The sequence below is a fragment of the Amphiura filiformis genome, chromosome 16 (genome assembly GCF_039555335.1).
Source record: "Amphiura filiformis chromosome 16, Afil_fr2py, whole genome shotgun sequence".
Lineage (NCBI taxonomy): Eukaryota > Metazoa > Echinodermata > Ophiuroidea > Amphilepidida > Amphiuridae > Amphiura > Amphiura filiformis.
Window position 1 is genome coordinate 19,294,808 of NC_092643.1, and position 18,615 is coordinate 19,313,422.

An 18,615-nucleotide genomic window follows, 5' to 3' on the forward strand; every position below is an offset into this window, starting at 1 on the left:
TAGCGTCCAAACAAACATAAAAACAAGGTAACATTGCCTGTTTTATTAATCTTAAAGGACAGGTTGTTCATCATAACAATCTCTTGTGGGCATATCTTCTTTAGTTTTTATGCAAATAAGCTAAACGTCCTTAATGGTCCCATATTCCCTGCAGGTACCCTATATAAATAAACCATAGTGACTCGATCGTGAAAATGACTCGACTCGACCATTTAACGACTCGTTACAATATATTATGTCACGCGCACGTGGCTATAGGTGTAAAAGGGGTGGGGGAATTTTAAAAAAAAGTGTTTTAAAAACTATACCTCATCGCCCACCTGGTATCCTTAATTTCATCTCCGATTTCAGATCATAGTATTTTAAATTTGTATTTATATGGATATCGAAATTTATCCCCGTTTGTAGACAAATAAATTAAATTTGCAGACAAATAAATTATTTTTAATCCATGATCTTAAATATCACTAGGCCTAACGAATTAAACAACTTTTGACCTCACACAAGCATAGTGCAGGCATAGAGCCCGGGCATAGAGCCACTAAGCAAGTCTGGTTAGGGGCTGTGTAATAATTATCTGCCCCCGGGGTGGGTAAATTTCAAATAATACTTCCCTCCTCCGATCCCCACACTCGGCATACCGGGCGGCATACCAAATAAATCTTTGCCCCAAGCTCCCAGCCAGCAAATTGCTTTTCCTCCTTGATCTCGGGCTGCCAAAAATCCGGGTGGGGGAAGGGGTCACTTCCATTGTACACCATCCGCGATAATGAAAACGCGTAAAAAGGGTAGTTTTTCGTGGGTAGATACGATACGCGCGTATCGTGTTTAGGGTGTAAAAAACAATATTGGAAAAATGAAATTTAAGGTATGAAATTTGATGCAAGGAATAAAATCCCTGTTTTAGGGTGTGGCAGGCCCGTACGCAGGATTTTTTTTTTTGGGGGGGGGGTGCTGATTTTGAAAAAGTGGACTTTTTTCCAAGGGGGGGGGGCGATTTTTTAAAAGTGGACTTTTCCCCCAAAATTTGGACCTTTTTTGACCAAAAAAACATAAAAAACCTGATTTTTTTGCTCGCTACGTTCGCAAATTCTTAAATTTCTGGACTTTTTATATACTTTTGCAAATTTGGGGAGGTGCGGTCGCACCCCCCGCACCCCCCCCTGCGTACGGGCCTGGGTGTGAAAACAGGTGCGTGTTACCTGTTTAGGGTATCGTTTTACCTATAAATCCTTGTTTTAGGGTGCTTTTCAAAAGTTGATTATCGCGGATGGTGTACAGGCCAAAATGGGAGTGACCCCCCGGGCAAAATCCCTGTCCCTCTTCCCCCGGGCTCCCTCTTGCCCAGATTTTGGGAACACAATTTTTATAACCTACGGGATTTCTTCACAGAGGAAACATGTAAAAGAAAGTATTCTTGCTTTAATAAATATTAGCATGGTTGATGATGTCATCCTATTAACCCTTCTTTACATGGTCATCACTGTTGAAAGGTCAAAAGGTCAAACGAAGCACTCGTATCGCTTCATGATCACAGCAAGCTGATTTTATCAACGTCGCGACATTTAGGGAACAACCCAAAAGTTCGATGAAGAATCCAACAAGCCAAGTGATGGTCGACAGAATTCAGTCGGCCATTACTGGGTCCCGTCTGCACCAAACTGGTGTTGTTTACTGCCATTATTGAGTGGATTCAATCCACTCAAAAATCGATGTTGAATTGTATTGTGTTGTAAACTTCCATCATTCTTTTGCCTATGTGTAACACGGGTGATGGAATGCAGTTTAATATATCCGCCAAGGCCACATCATTTCACATTTTAGGTGGAATAGACCTACGGGGGGGGGGGGGGCAGCTATGGCTACCATTGAGGTGTAGGAATGCGTGAAAATGGATTCGTCTATAAACGAAAGTCCTTTCGTTACGTTAGTAAAAAAAAGTAGTTAAAACATCGGTCAAACTTGATTTTTTTTAAAGGATTTAATAATAATTTTAAAATTTTACAGTGATTGCTTCAAAATATTTCAAATCAATATAAAGTCAAAGTGCAGTATACAGTACTCGCAACCTGCAACTTGTAAGTTAATTTTGTAAAGCAGCTGTACCGCACTTTGATTCTTTTTTATTTGAAAATCCAGCACCCCCTCCACAACCCCATCCCCCATAGCGACGCCTCTGTATCCTATAATACGAGTTGGAATTTTCGACATTTGACATTTAGAGGGGAGGGGGAGGGTGTTAGCCTTCTAGCGAAAGGACTTTCGTTTATAGGACTTCATCGAACTTTTGGGTTGTTTCCTTATCCGGGCATTTATCAAGCCGATGAGCTGCATTCAACCAGTTACCAAGCTGTTTGGTAAATCTATCCGACAGACACGGAAAATTATGAAAACCCCGGGCTAATCAAGAAGTGTTTATACCTACCAGCTTTATTGGTGGTGGTGGTGGTCAGGGTGTGCCAAATGAAACATTTTCTTCCCAAATTGGCCAAATTTTGGCTCAGCAACTCCCCAAATTGACTAATTGTAGGCCTAATACAGCATTGATTTCTTTAATGGTAAGGGAGTTTGATGTCCCCCCCCCCGAGATGTTGGAAAAATTTGCAAAATGAAGGCCCAATTGAAGCCATTTCAGTGGCGTACCGTGGCCGCCCCAACCCCGGGGGGCTGAAGAAAATTCTACGGAAAGCCGTTTAGAACCCCCGCCCCCAACCGAAATTCCCGCCCCAATGAAAATAATTGCCGACCCGTATAATTTTTTTCACATATAATGCGACTTTTAGCCGCCCCCTTAACGATTAATTGCCGACCCGATTCTTATGACTGCCGCCCCCACAGCGATGAATGGGGGGGGGGGGGCGGCATTGGTAAATTTTGCCGCCCCTAATTCCCCCAATTTCAAATGCGCCCCCATTCACCCCCCAATATTGTCAAATGCATTACTATGATTATTTTAATGGATGTAATTAGTTCAGCAATCACTAAAATGCACGTAACAAAGTCTGATGTAGGAAGTAATGTGTAGGGTCATTTAGTGTTAAATGATTAATTCACTTACGAAACTAATCGCATTAAAAAATTTGCCGACATGTCGACGTGTCGACATTAGTTCCAGTCGCTGCGGAGGAGGGTAAAACGTATACAAACCAACTTTTAGAGTAAAATCTGCTATGGTTACGATTTCCGACGATGTCGACAGTCCAAATGTCGGCATGTCGGCAATGGTATCAATCGACGCGGGATGGTCCGAAACGTGTGCAAAATTGATTTTTAGGTCCATATCTCACATAGTTAAGATTTCCGACGAGGTTGAAAATTTGCCGACATGTCGGCATGCCGACGTTAGTGCCAATCGTTGCGGAGGAGGATAAAACGTATACAAACCAACTTTTACAGCAAAATCGGCTATGGTTATGATTTCCGACGATGTCGACGACCCAAATGTCGGCATGTCGGCAATGGTATCAATCGACGCGGGATGGTCTGAAACGTGTGCAAAATTGATTTTTAAGTCCATATCTCACATAGTTAAGATTTCCGACGAGGTTGAAAATTTGCCGACATGTCGGCATGCCGACATTAGTGCCAATCGTTGCGGAGGAGGATAAAACGTATGCAAACCAACTTTTACAGCAAAATCTGCTATGGTTACGATTTCCGACGATGTCGACGACCCAAATGTCGGCATGTCGGCAATGGTATCAATCGACGCGGAATGGTCTGAAACGTGTGCAAAATTGATTTTAGGTCCATATCTCACATAGTTAAGATTTCCGACAATGTTGAAAATTTGCCGACATGTCGGCATACCGACATTAGTGCCAATCGCTGCGGAGGAGGATAAAACGTATACAAACCAACTTTTAGAGTAAAATCTGCTATGGTTACGATTTCCGACGATGTCGACAGTCCAAATGTCGGTATGTCGGCAATGGTATCAATCGACGCGGAATGGTCTGAAACGTGTGCAAAATTGATTTTTAAGTCCATATCTCACATAGTTAAGATTTCCGACGAGGTTGAAAATTTGCCGACATGTCGGCATGCCGACATTAGTGCCAATCGTTGCGGAGGAGGATAAAACGTATACAAACCAACTTTTACAGCAAAATCTGCTACGGTTACGATTTCCGACGATGTCGACAGTCCAAATGTCGGCATGTCGGCAATGGTATCAATCGACGCGGGATGGTCTGAAACGTGTGCAAAATTGATTTTTAGGTCCATATCTCACATAGTTAAGATTTCCGACGAGGTTGAAAATTTGCCGACATGTCGGCATGCCGACATTAGTGCCAATCGTTGCGGAGGAGGATAAAACGTATACAAACCAAACTTTACAGCAAAATCTGCAATGGTTACGATTTCCGACGATGTCGACGACCCAAATGTCGGCATGTCGGCAATGGTATCAATCGACGCGGAATGGTCTGAAACGTGTGCAAAATTGATTTTTAGGTCCATATCTCACATAGTTAAGATTTCCGACGAGGTTGAACATTTGCCGACATGTCGGCATGCCGACATTAGTGCCAATCGTTGCGGAGGAGGATAAAACGTATACAAACCAACTTTTACAGCAAAATCTGCTATGGTTACGATTTCCGACGATGTCGACGACCCAAATGTCGGCATGTCGGCAATGGTATCAATCGACGCGGAATGGTCTGAAACGTGTGCAAAATTGATTTTAGGTCCATATCTCACATAGTTAAGATTTCCGATGAGATTGAAAATTTGCCGACATGTCGGCATGCCGATATTAGTGCCAATCGCTGCGGAGGAGGATAAAACGTATACAAACCAACTTTTAGAGTAAAATCTGCTATGGTTACGATTTCCGACGATGTCGACGACCCAAATGTCGGCATGTCGGCAGTGGTATCAATCGACGCGGGATGGTCTGAAACGTGTGCAAAATTGATTTTTAGGTCCATAACTCACATAGTTAAGATTTTTTTGCCAATATTTTTGGGAATTCCCAAGTCTAAAAATTTAGACAAAAAATTTGTTCTGCCTTGCCCCTTATTCAGAGATGTAACGACCGGGCAGTGTTTCATGGGGGGAAATGGGAAATCATTTTGTTAACATATGTGACATGATCTGGTCCATGGGGGCCAAAGGCGGCCAATTTGAAACTGAGATAACGGCAAAAATATGGAGTAAAAAACAAGAGAATACATAAGAAATAGACATCAAAAAACTTCATAACTTTATAACCAAGTATGCTAGAGCTTTGGTGTTTTGATAGCGTATTAATGTATGTGTAATGTAATAATAATTACTGTAACTCTATTTTCAAAAATGCCTCCTTTGGTCCCCATGGACCAGATCGTGTCACATATTTGACATATTCCACTTTTATTTTCGCCAGCCCATAGGGCTGGTACCTAATTCTGAGATGGGATTTGTCTACACTAAAGATTAGCTAAGATTATAGCCTTCTTCTATTGGTATGAATTTTTTTTTTTTACTTCTTGTGGTGGAAATGTTTTTGATGTCTGCTAATTCGATTTACAAGGAAAAGAAGGTATGTTTTGCCGTTTCAACGAACGAAAACGATTGAGTATTGCCAAAGTTATGTTTGAATTAATTATGACTTAAAAAGTTATCATAGGTTAGGCCTACACATATAAACATAAACTTGTTCAGCAATCAGCATATCAAAAATATGACAACAATTAGTAATTAGCGGGGAATGATCACTGGAACAAGGTCATATCAGTGGACTACTGAGCATAGCATGATGTTTGGTTGCCTGTGAGTGCATAATTGATGTTGATAACAGATCTAATAATGTTGTAGAATCAAAATCTTCATTATATGGACCACATTGAAGTCAAAGTAATTATCTATCCTATCCTGTATCGTTTTATGGATAAAATTGACTCAAAATGTTATTGATGATATTATTGCTATCTTAAACATTAGTTTTGTCTTTTCAACGGGAAAAATCCGATGGAAAATAAAGTTTTTTGGGGTTAGCTATAATATTGAACAATACATCCCATATTTTGGCATGCACTTATAGAAAATAAATAAATTATTGTCTTACTTTATAAATTATAAATACTGTAAAATGACACATAAACTAAAGTGAGGCCACTTTCTATCTGTTTTATTTGATTCATAAAATTACATTCAATAAAATGATTGAAGACTGAGAAAACACACAATGCAGACTATTACAGAATGGAGTAGGTAAGATGCCATGTCCATAGCTTTGCAGGAGTTTCGGACTAACAATCAACACATTCAAAAAATACAGTTTAAAAGTGAAGATTGTAGTGAATGATCAGTCCTTTTATCCCGGGCTTTTATCATGTGCTTGCCACTATCTACTTTATAGTAAACTATACATTGCGAAATAATATAAAATCATTTTAAAATAAAATGTGCATGTAAGTTGAGTTTACATAGCGAATTAAATAACAACTGCAGTGTATTTCTTGATTTTAATAATAAGCATGGGTAAAAAGCAGTAAAGACAAAAAATTATAATACAGAACAATTTGGAGTAATGAATTAAGAGTTGACAGGAGTTATAGGAGTTAATGCTTTTTGCTGTTTCAGTGTGCATGTTCTCAGCATTGATGGTTTGGTGAACTGTCATGTAACATGGATGTAAGCGTGATCCTAAAAATGCCTTTCACGGTGACCCAAACTATTTACAAGACCTCTTCTGCATTGAGGCTGGCCTTCCCTTTTAAAGGGAGTTTTTATTCTAAATGTGTTGCGACTTGTGATTTTAGATTTTTTCCAGTGATTTTACTGGAAATATTGTTAAGGCGATTTTTGAATATTTCCTGCGATGTCAGCGATTTTTGACGATTTCCTGTGATTTTACTAACTTTGTGTTTTCACAATTTTTGGGACATTTTAAAAATTCTACAAATGTTTGGGGATGTTATTATATTATTTCCTGTGATTTTGCAATTGTTTGCAATTTTTTTAATATTTCATGCGATTTAACAACTTTTTTGGCATTTTTTTTGTAAATTTCTTTATATTGTATAGCTATTTGGGAAGTTTTAAAATATTCCTTGGTATTTTACCATTTTTATAAATACCTCATGCGATTTAACCACACCTTTTTTTTTTTGGATTAAAAAAATCTTACAATTGTTTGATTTTGGGGGCAGTTTCAATTATTGCCTGCTCTATGTTGTGAAAACTCAATCACTTTATACAAATTTACCCCATAGAAGACACACAGAACAAAACAAAATGTATTTTAGATTCTTTTTTCAGCAACTTAAATTTTTTCACCAAAATATAAATGTTTAGTTTTATAGTTCCTGAAACTTCAACTCTTTATTTTGTGATATTAAAATATCAAGTATGACTTTGCGTCCATTGCCCAACATTTAAAAAGACTTCAAGGGACAAGGAAATTATATTTGTCTGCAAAAACAGACTTTTGCAAAAATATAAATGCTACATAAATTTAACCATATAAGTACTGGTATTCTGATAATAGCAGTCAACATGTTCAAAACACTGTGCTAGACTGTAGAAACCAGAAACCCTTGCTAGAAACTATTACATAATATGGCCTTGACCTGCAGCTTCTATCATATGCCTGATGCCTGCAGCATTTACTAGTTTCAAAGCCAAAACATTCAGTGCAACTTTGCATGGATACCCGGGGGCACATCAAAAATTTTGGTGGGTATGCTCCCCGGGATTTTGAGGTGGTGGGTCTTTGGGAGCTGACGGCGTACCGGTAAAAGAGGGTCTTTCGGAGCTGCGAACCGGGCTGTGAACAAGTAAAATGGGGTCTTTTGGAGCTGCGAAAAGTCAAAATAAAGGGTCTTTCTTGGCTTTTTGGTTGAAAATCGCCTGAAAAAACAAGAAATGTGAGGAATGAGCAATTTTTGGGTCTTTTAGAGCTGAAATGATCAAAATCAAGGGTCTTTCGGACCCGGGGGGCACATCAAAAAATTTTGGTGGGTATGCTCCCCCGGAATTTTGAGGTGGTGGGTCTTTGGGAGCTGACGGCGTACCGGTAAAAGGGGTCTTTCGGAGCTGCGAACCGGTCTGTGAACAAGTAAAATGGGGTCTTTTGGAGCTGCGAAAAGTCAAAATCAAGGGATTTCTTGGCTTTTTTTGTTGAAAATCGCCTGAAAAAACAAGAAATAGGCCTATGAGGAATGAGCAATTTTTGGGTCTTTAAGAGCTGAAATTATCAAAATCAAGGGCCTTTCGGAGCTTTATTTTGGTCAAATATAGGGGGTCTTTCGGAGCTGCGAATCCCAAAAGGGGTCTTTCCGGGGAGCATACCCGTATGGTCATTTGTGTTGAGTGCCCCCGGGCTTTCGGAGCTTTATTTTGGTCAAATATAGGGGGTCTTTCGGAGCTGCGAAACCCAAAAAGGGGGTCTTTCCGGGGGAGCATACCCGTATGGTCATTTGTGTTGAGTCCCCCCCCCGGGCCCGGGATGGATACTTTCTTGAGCATTTGAATTTGAAAAATAGTCACGGTGGTTTGCTGGTTTTATTTCTCTTCATGCATGTATTGATAATTAATTGAAGTGTTAGTCTACTTCATGTACTTGTAGACTATGCCATAGTCGATTTTTGATAAATAAAAATACGTTATTAATCATGATGAACGCATTCAGTTGAACTCGAATTTATACTGATATTTATTACATCAAAATACTAGTATAAAATGGTTATGAAAAAGTTTATATAATTATAGTTGTGACAGTAAAAGTAAAGTATACGTAGGCTTATATTATTGAATGCAACATATCATAATGGCATAACTGTAATGGCACTCCAATACTGAACAATTCTAATTTTAGAATCTGCCAGTTTATTACGATTTAAAATCTTGGGAAGCTAACATACAGAGGGAGTACGGTGACTGAAAAGATGATCAGTTGTGAAATTCTATCAATTGTGCATAAATTATTTAAATCGGAGTTTTAAGCTTAAATGCAATATCCAAAGTATGCACATTCATGACAATGGGCAAGTGGACTACGGAGTAGTCTAGTCTACTTGCTAACTTTGTCGTTATAAACCTATAGACCTTAAACCAATTTAACTACATTTTATGGAGATGGATTGGCTATATCAGATATAGGTGAAATGTCAAGAACACTTGATGGACAAATTGAAGATCCGGGCTGAATATTAAAATAATTATACTTTTGAATTGAGTTCTACCTAAAGCAAAAGCCGCAATCTAAGACTCAAATGTAAACCAATTTTTGAAAAAAATGAACATTTAAAAATTCCACACAAGGGCCTATATGGTGAAATAATTTGTGGGCTTTTTCTCAAAATTACGAAATGTAATCATTTATTTCCAGTCAAATTTAATTAAAGATAGGGTGATTACATTCAGGTGAATACATGTAGGCCTACATAAAATGGTCACTAAAATTGACCAAATAAGTCTATTATATTTTGGGATTTTTTATTTTGAACCACATGTCATTGTCCCAAGGAAAACGATATTATTAAAGGCGTTTAAAAAAATTTTACATTTTTTTTTCATGCAATTTTACATTAATTTTCATTTTTATATACTTTTCAGTGATTTAGAAATTTTGGCTAATTTTTACAATGACTTTTCCTATTTCACATTATATCCTGCGATTATATATTTTTTCTTGTGATTTTATATTTTTTCATGTGATTATAAATTTTTACTTGTGATTATTTTTTTTGCCACTATTTATTTAGGTGCTTTGTGGGGGGGGGGGGAATCTATTATTTTAGTATGAAAGGGCAAAATTTTCATATGATGGATGGCTTTTCATCACAGCTACATACACTTTGAGTACATATCATTAAATTTATACCATTTACATCCAGGACTGTTAATTTCAAAAATAGTTTATGAGATTTTGAGTGATTTCACTGAATTTTATAATTTGTACAAGTTTTTACCAATACTTTGCAAAATTTTACAAATTTTGTCAAAATGTGTCAACATTTTCCCCCATATGACATGTCAAATTTGTAGTAGATAGCAGATGCCTGTCCCAGTGCTGCGGATGCTAAAGCTTAAACAATTTTCCACAAAATGTCAAGAGTCCCAAAGATCATGGAAAATTAGTTTTTCAAGTTTCCAATATTTGTCTTGGCCCTTCAGAGCCATACCACGCGTAAAATAAAGGAATATGGCTGATGAAGATGATTCTTAATAATAAAAAATATTGGGATACTCAAAGTTCAGTTCTTCAATCTCTAACTCTGGGTTTGTGAATACAACATCTATTTCTTCCTCATCCTCGTCATCCTCTGCATCATTTTGATCCTGATCCTCATCTTCACCAAGGTCTACAAAACTTGCTCCTGAACACATTCTGCAATAAGTTCATTTTCAATGTGTTTTTCCCTCCTTCCTAACATGTTCACAACAGTTGCGCCAATTTTGGTGGGTTACGCTATTGACAGCTTCCTTGATTTTGTTAATTGCTTCCTCTGCTTTTGATGTAACTTCATCGCGTCTTAAGTGCGCTTTTGTTTGCCCCCATCCAAGTTCAATCGGGTTCAGATGACAGTGATATGGAGGGAGACGGATAACTTTATGTCCACTTGCGTCACATAAGTCCTCAACAGCAAATCTGTCTTTAATTCCACTTTTCTCAACCAATTTCAATAAATTAGCTTTGAGTGTGGATTTCTTTTCTCCATGTGGAATGTTATGTTTATCCAGCCATGTTATTATGTCAGTTTTGTTATTACTTGTTCGTGGAATTTTTTCCAACTTTCTTGAGTGGTATGGCGCATTGTCCATTATAATAGCAGAGTTAGGGGGATGTTGGGGAAGAGCTGCTCTTGCAACCACTTCTCAAAGTTGTGACTATTCATGTCCTGATGGTAGTCATAACTGCCAGATCCTCTTGTACGTAGAATAAGTAGTCCATTTGGCACCCAACCATTCTCGGATCCTGCGTGCAATACAATAAGTCTTTCTCCTCGACTCACTGGTGCCTTTTGTGTTGAATTGATGGTCCCATCTGACCATATCTTACTTGCAGATTCACCAACATTAAACCAAGTCTCATCAAGATATATTAATGTTCTACCCTCTTCTTTTGCTTTCTTTATTTGCTTTAGGTATCTATACCTCCACATTCTCAAACGATATGATTCCATCAATATCAACCGATTCTTTGATGATTTTCTCCACTTAAAGCTAAGTTTATGCATGATCTCGCGTATAGCACTGACTTTCCATAGCTGAAATAATATCCTGTTCCACGGGTTTGTTCTTTCACTTTCTGCAGAATTACACAGCCGTGACGTTAGTCACGGCTGTGTCTTTTTTCTTACAGGTTCTTCTTTCTTTCTTTCTGCTTTCTTTCTTCTTTCTTCTTTCTGTCAACCATTACATTTGCTCTAGCACTCACATGCTTACATCGATGTTGACCTAACTTGGTCACAATGATCATTGACCGTGCCCCTACATGTCACATGAAACTTGTGGGGTCAAAGGTCACGCAGTAGTCATAGGGGTCAAAAACGTGATTTCAACTCAAAATGCATCTTCTCCTACAAATTACGTAGAACAGTGACGTCACTTGCACACATGCATTGTAATGACCCAGTGTCTATAAGGTGTACACAGATTTGGGGTCAAAGGTCATTAAGGGGTCACTTCCGGTATAAAACGCTAATTAGCTAATTTTATTAGCTAAGCAAAACATAGGACAGTAACGGTATGTTCACACATGAATTGTGGTTACCCAGTGTATATGTGGTATTTTTTTACTTTGGTCAAAGGTCATTAAAGGGTCACTTCCGGTATAAAACGAAATACCTTTAAAATGCATCTTCTCCCACAAATTACGTATCACAGTGACGCCACTTGCACACATGCATTGTCATTACCCAGTGTCTACGGGGTGTACACATATTTGGGGTCAAAGGTCACTAAAGGGTCACTTCCGGTATAAAACGAAATACCTTCAAAAATTTAGCTTATTAACTAAGAAAAACATAGCACAGTAACTGAATGTTCACACATGAATTGTTAGCCAGTTTATATGTGGTATTTTTTATTTGGGGTCAAAGGTCATTAAGGGGTCATTTCCGGTATAAAATGAAATACCTTTAAAATGCATCTTCTCCCACAAATTACGATGGACAGTGACACCACTTGCACACATGCATTGTTATTACCCAGTGTCTATGGGGTGTAAACAGATTTGGGGTCAAAGGTCATTAAGGTGTCACTTCCGGTCTGAGACCAAAAACCTTCAAAATGCCCCTTCTGCCACAAATAACATGGCAAAGTAATGCCACGTACACACATACATTGACATTAGCCAATGTCTATGGGCTTTTTATATATTTTGGGGTCAAAGGTCATTAAGGGGTCAAAACACGGCTGTGTTCGTGGTCTTAGACCACAGCTAAGTCTAGTTGTTTCTATGGTTGGTGATTTTCCCTTCGCATATAAACTATAAACACATCGACGAATCAAACCAAGTGTAAAGCCAGGGATGCAAATTGTGCGGGAGCGGGGAGCACCGCTCCTAGGAAATGACAGTCAAAATTGAGGAAATAATGCCTTGAGAAGAAAAAAAAGAAAGAGAGGAAAAAGAGGAAGGAGAAGAAAAGAAAAGAGAAGAGGAAGAGGGAAAGAGGAAAGAAGAAGAAGAGGATGAGGAGCAGGTAGAAGAGGAACCGATCTCAGCAAAAGATAATGAGTAATAGGTGAAGCAGTGAAGCTACTGAATGGAAGAGAGGAAGACACTTGTGCAAAATATTGAGGAATTCACATGATTGTTCAAGAAATAAGAGCTAAAAGAGGAAGGTGTTTGGTGTTAGAATATCGATATGAGTAACAATGCATATTTGAGGAAATTTACAATTTATCATCAGAAGGTATTCAATGTAATTGATCAGGAAAAAAAGAAGTTGGGTGAAGGCAGGTGGTAATATAGGGCACATATCTAAGGAAATTTATAAGTGAAGGCAATGAGGATGCAGGATTGTATAGAAAAATGTCATAAAGGAATTCAATATATCAATACTAAAAAATCAGAAGTGCCAGTGAGAAGATGACGACCTGGAAAATTGTAAGGGAATTTAAGAGAACATAAAGAAACATAAAGCACTGAACAAGTTGTAAAAGGATAGTGAATTGGACTCATCAACATTAAGAGGTAAACATAAAAATGGTAGTAACCACACATGGTCACAGATATGGAGATACAGGGTCATGTGCGCCAGCAAGCACCTATGGACCACAATGGCCTCATTCCAATGGCATAGTTCAATAACCTCAATTAAACACCCATAGTGCAAAATTTGACCTCAAGTTGAAGAGTATTAGTTTTTGTACCCAAATTTTCTAAGGCCATTCAATAAATGTACAAATGTATGGGCTTAAAGAACTGTACCCTGAGAGATGAACATGTTGTGGATCCTGGTGAAGTGGTTCCTACCATGCGCCTACTGACCAGCACGATTTGAGGAAATTAGAAAAAATAAAAATTCCTTTAAAAAAGGAATGTGGCGCCCAATGTGAACTTGGACGTGATATGGTGAATTCCATGGTGTGTAGATTTGGTATTATAATGATTTTTCTAGGGAAGAGTAGAAGATGATCAAATGCAAGAGAAATGTGTTTGATTGGGGAAGGTGTTCTGACAATCCAAATATAAACTTAGTCCACCTCAAATGACCTGATGTAACAATTTGTGATTGACATTACTTAATTCACCTCGGATGACTTTGATATGACATTCAACATTTTCGCGCTTACACCAATCATATATCCATAACAATTTAACTCTTACAACTTCCTGTCAACTCTCTAATTTAAAACTTTAAATCTCTGCCTGTTTGCCTTTTCTGTCTTGTGCCATTTAGTACACTACAGTTTGTTACAATAATTAAGATAAGCAAACATTGCTGGATAGATAACAGGATTTAGTTATTTACTTAATCCAACCATGGAGTAACCGCTATATAGATTCTATGGTAATTAGCAAACAAAAGCCATCAGTTTAAGAAAGCTCGTTAATTGATCTTAACACTATGGACCATAAGAGTCTCATCTCAATGGCATAGTCCAATAACCTCAATTACATAATCATAGTGCAAAATTTGACCTCAAGTTGCAGAGTATGAGTTTGTGTACAAAGGATGAATACAAATGTATTAGGGTTTAAGAACTGTTCCCATGATAGATGAGCATGTTGTGGATCCTAGTGTATGGTCAAATGTCACCGTCTATCGGGTTCTAAGGCACACGGTAAACTGGTTGAACGCATACAAAGGTCAGGATTTATTTGGTGTTTTATAAATCCTAATTTTGTATTTTAAACAAAGAATATACGCTCACCATTTTATCCCGTGCATATCAGAAAACAATAATAAAATAAAATCCAAGCAAATTGTGGTTTTATTTCTGAGCTGGGCATAATTTTAGCAAAACAATTGCGAAGGCACTCTAGCAAGAGTGAAATTAGAAGCCGTTCACAAAGACATGCCTATATTGTGGCGCCCTCTATATATTGTGGCCCCTCCGTAGAGGGCGCCACAAAAAAGAGAGGGCCAAATCAATCAAACATGATATGCAAATTTGATTCCCTATTGATGCCAAAATTGAGGACATTAAAACTAAGGGCGTGCTGCAAACAGATGCTAGTGCTAAATAATTCAATCTTTGTACCTTTCAAATGATAGGCCTATTTTGAATGATATTGTTAAAGAACACTCAGAAGAAGAAAGACCAAACGCAAAAAAAGAGGTCGGAATTTCTTGATAATGAAAAGTTATCAGAAGGGGGGGCAGAGTGACAAAAAAAATGAAAGAGAAAAGTACCGGTACTTCCTCTGACAAAAATGAAAGAGAAAATGGGGGGGGGGGTGGCAAAAGAAAAGGAAAGCAGCCCATGTCCCAGTAAATTCACACCAATCATTGGCCAAACTAGTATAGAATAACACATTTTTGCGCGCACACACTTTCCCAAATAAAGCCCCTTTTGAAAGTTAGAAGATTTTACATGTATTCTCTTTAAAAAAACATCCTTTCATGTAAAGTTGCCATTCTCATCTTTCAAAGTGCAGAACAAACCTATTTGTATGGGCGGAGAGCCATACTTTAATTTTGTTTTGCAATATTTGTTCGCACGTTTAAGGGTTTATCTAGCCACTGTGTAGATTGAAAGTTGCAGGGTATATAGTATGTAATCGAATGAAGAAGTAGATAGATTTTCTATAATAATATGTGTTCAGGAGGAGATATTTAACAAAAACAAAAACACCCAAGTCCGTCAAATGCACGAATAAGAATACGTGTATAGTATAGGCCTATCCACCATTGGGGAATTGCCGCAGCTGATTAGAGTCGTTCATTTCGTGCGGTACATGATTAGAGTCGTTCATTTCGTGCGGTAAATAGCGGGCAATGGGTGTATTTTTTGTTTGCTTTTGTGCTGCTTTTTGGAAACACTCGCGTTCGCTATAAAGTCGTTAATTTGTTTGCACAGACCTAGTCTCCTACACAGCCAATTTGTGTCGGGCGATCCAAACAAACATCGTGATAGCCACATACAGTCTGGCCCGAGGCACAGACTATCAAGTGTTTGTTTACCAGTGACCTTCAATAAAATCGATATTGTAGTACAAACATGCTATATACAGGGTGTCCCTGAAAGAACTGTATCGTCAGAAACTTAATTGTTTGGGTATTTTAACGCCACAACTAAACAAAACTAAATACTTGGCGTGTTTGAGCAATAAATCAGCTATCACATACTTTTTGAATTTTGACAAAAAGACGAAATATTAAGATTAGAAATTTAATAACGTGGCATAATCACTGCGCATCATAAGTTTTACTTCATTTACTGTATAAAACATACATCTTTTGACTCATTATGACACCAGATTTTTTTTCTTTTTTGAGAAACAAAAATCCTTCCAAACTTTACATAGAGCCAAAAATTTACAAGATTAAATTTTTTATTTTGGCAGAACAATTTAGGGAATTTTGTTTTTGTTTGTTAACGTTTGTTTTAATACGCAATCACTCGGGCACACCCTTTCCAACGAAAAATGAAAACTTTAATCTCAACATTTAATTTTGAGCATGGAGAAAGGAAATCATAATTTCCTCCTGTTTCTCCCCATTTTCCCCTTCTGTTTTTCTTCTCTTTTTTTTCATTTTGCTTTTCACCTTTCCACATTTTTTCTTCTCAGACAACCCTTGTTGACCAAAAGTAATAAATTTTATTTAATTAATGACGACACAGCATTCTGTCATCCCTGTCTAGCCCCGCTCCAAAGGTTTGACCTGGTTGTTAAACCGGCGCAGGCCAGATGTCAGAACTGCAAATCAAATGCAGCAAGGTAGAGGTTGTAATATCGTGCACATAGCTACATATACCTTGCTGTGTATAGTGAACAGAGCACGTGTATTTTGCTCACTGGCAATTGATACAAACAGAAGGTATCAATAAATGGGACAGTATGAATGGATCATTGTCGAAGTTTATGTTGTAATGAAGTTTGGAAGTCAACATGTGCGATGATGCCGAGTATTAGGGAACAAACCAAAAGATCAATGACGTCCTATAAACGAGTTTCGTTTAGGGGTGAGGGGGGTAAAATACTCGATTACGTTTGTACAAAACCATCGGTCTGAAGAATGTGTCATTATTATTATTATGTCAAAATTTTCAACATTTCATTATTACGTTTCTGGCAGGGAGGGAGGGGTCGGCTGAGAAATGAAACTAGTTACGTTTATAGGACGTCATCGATCTTTTGGTTTGTTCCTTATAGGGTCTACAGGGGTTTTAACAACATGGTGTATCGCCTAAACTTGGTCAGTTGTATTTGTAGTTGATGTTCTTACAGAGCTGAATAGATTTCGGGGTCATCCAAGGTCACCCAGGGTTCATCTGAGGTCAAATGACTAAAAACTGTCATATGGGCACGAAACTTGGTGGGTATAGTCAATACTTAAGAGTAAAATTTTTGGAAGGTCATTTCGGGGTCATCCGAGGTCACCCAGGGGCATCTGGGGTCAAATTACTAAAACTAGTATATGGGCACGAAACTTGGTGGGTATAGTCAACATTTAGAGTCAAATTATTGGAAGGTCATTTCGGTGTCATCCGAGGTCACCCAGGGGTCATCTGATGTCAAATTACTAAAAACAGACATAACAGCATGAAATTTGGTGAGTACAGTCAACATTAAGAGTCAAATGTTTGGAAGGTCATTTTGGGGGTAATCCAAGGTCACTTAGGGGTCATCTGAGGTCAAATGACTAAAATCTGTCGTATGGGCATGAAACTTGGTGGGTACAGTCAACATTGCTAGGAAACTGTCTATACATACAAAAACTTCCAACACACGGCTCGGGTTGTTTTGGTAAAGCAATACCAACACCTGTTGTGAACTCGACACCACGAGGGGATATCCCATATCCCAACCCGTGCTCTGGGCATCTTGTAAAACATAAACATTACACAGCTGTGCGGCCTATTACATTTCCATATTATTTCCTTCTTTAATCACCCCACACTCCCCATCCACCATCCAGGCTTCGCCCATACAGGGTTCTGAAAAGAAACTCACATCTAAACACAACCACTACCATACCATCACCCAACAACCTTACACACCAACCGCGTATGCCGAAAACCGCGCAACCCGAGAACCGCTCTAGTTATGTGTTGGATCCAATATTATCACAACTTGGATCCATCAAAACATAATAATGGCAAGAATAGAACATACTAACCTCAACATTCACAAACAATTTATTCATAGCGGGAGATAGATTCAAAATTGGGCCAAGCACGCTTGAAACACATTTTTGGGCACCTTTTTACCTAGGTGGGTTTACACCCACCTAGGTATTGGCATTAGAATCAGTTGTGTTGTTCTTCCGCTGGCAACAGATACTCATATATCAGGGCCCAGTTCTTGAACCCCAATATATTTGTATATTCATTGAATAACCTTTGACAAATTTGGGTACAAAAAAACTCATACTCTGTAACAAATTCAAAATGCTATGTCACTTGCACATATAATCATGGAAGTATACTATACAGTGTGGGCCAAAAACAACTTTACCCAATTTAAAAGGTTCATATCTCAAAATTGAAAAGTCTGCTTCAAATTGTTTTCACATATTCGTAAAAAACATCTTCTTAAGAGTATTTGATAAAAAAACTATTCAAAAATGTATTAAAATAAAAACGTGACGCTAGTTTGAAATCAAAGGGTCAATATTAACTTTGTCCACGCGAAGGCCTACTAGACGTCGCGTCGCATCGCTTGCAATAGCGAGTTCGATAGAGAATGAGAAAGACTCAGTATACGCACAAATTTGTTCAGCAATTTTATATAACACAATCAAAAAAATCAAACATAAACTATTTAAATGTCAAGCTACGATATTTCGTCATGATATGCAGCTTTCATGCTGCAAATTAAGATATAAAAACAATGCTCTTCAAGTATGCGCAAAGCAATAATTGTAACCTCAGACCTCATTTTTTTGTCATTACGAAATTTTATCTGCAAGAAAGTTAGAAGTTATGCACATATTGCGTTCTAGGTAGGCCTATTTTCGACAAATTGTTGCGTCGACAACTGACTCTGGGGTTAGCTGCAAG

General features: G+C 38.1%; 1 protein-coding gene across 1 annotated transcript in view; it reads right to left on the reverse strand.

Moving 5' to 3' along the window:
- Nucleotides 1-18,615, reverse strand: part of LOC140135696 (scavenger receptor cysteine-rich domain-containing group B protein-like) — a 43,567-nt gene that overhangs the window by 20,972 nt on the left and 3,980 nt on the right. The gene's annotated exons all lie outside the window — the stretch shown is intronic.